Genomic DNA, 547 nt, shown 5'->3' with positions numbered 1-547 from the left:
TAGCTCTGTGGACACTTTGGGAGAGCCCTCCAGGCTGAGGGACCCATCTGAGAAAAGGCCCAGAGTAGAGCCAGCTTGGCCCATGTATTAGTGTCTATTGCTCTGTAACAAATCATCATGAACTTAGTGGCTTTAAACAACAGCCATTTAGCTTACAGTTCTGTAAGTCATAGCCTGGCACAGAACAACTGGGTTCTTTGCTCAGGATAGTACGAGGTAGAAACCAAGGTACAGGCTGGGCTTAGTTGTCATGTGAAGCCTCTGGGGAAAAAATTCACTTCCATGTTCTTTTTTTTTTTTTTTTTTTGCAGTCGCAGGCAGGAAAGGAGGAAATTTTCGACAGAAAAAGCTTGGAGATCCTGTTGCTGTCACCCATCGCGCTGTTGGAGGCTGGGATTAGTCCGGAAGTCTGCAGGTAATACCAGAGTGCTGCCCTGGCCAGGAACTCTCAGTTGCCTCTGGACTTCCTCCAGCCCCACAGGACCATGGCTAGGCTCTCCTTGAAAGGAGACCAATCCAAAATAAAGTCAATGTTCCCCGCACCCTG

The 547-nt window shown here is 48.4% G+C and overlaps 1 long non-coding RNA gene across 1 annotated transcript in view; it reads left to right on the top strand.

The window, feature by feature from the left end:
* The first annotated feature begins 327 nt into the window (after nt 1-327).
* The window catches only part of LOC110567168 (uncharacterized), a 69544-nt gene continuing 69324 nt past the window's right edge, over nt 328-547 (top strand). Inside the window, exon 1 of the long non-coding RNA XR_002477628.2 lies at nt 328-415. This is a non-coding gene — a long non-coding RNA (uncharacterized LOC110567168). The remainder of the gene's footprint in view (nt 416-547) is intronic.

This window comes from Aotus nancymaae, unplaced genomic scaffold, assembly GCF_030222135.1.
Source record: "Aotus nancymaae isolate 86718 unplaced genomic scaffold, 86718_ANA_hifiasm-v0.15.2.pri h1tg000029l, whole genome shotgun sequence".
NCBI lineage: Eukaryota > Metazoa > Chordata > Mammalia > Primates > Aotidae > Aotus > Aotus nancymaae.
Note: the sequence above shows the minus strand (reverse complement) of the source record. Positions and strands in the feature narration are given on the sequence as shown.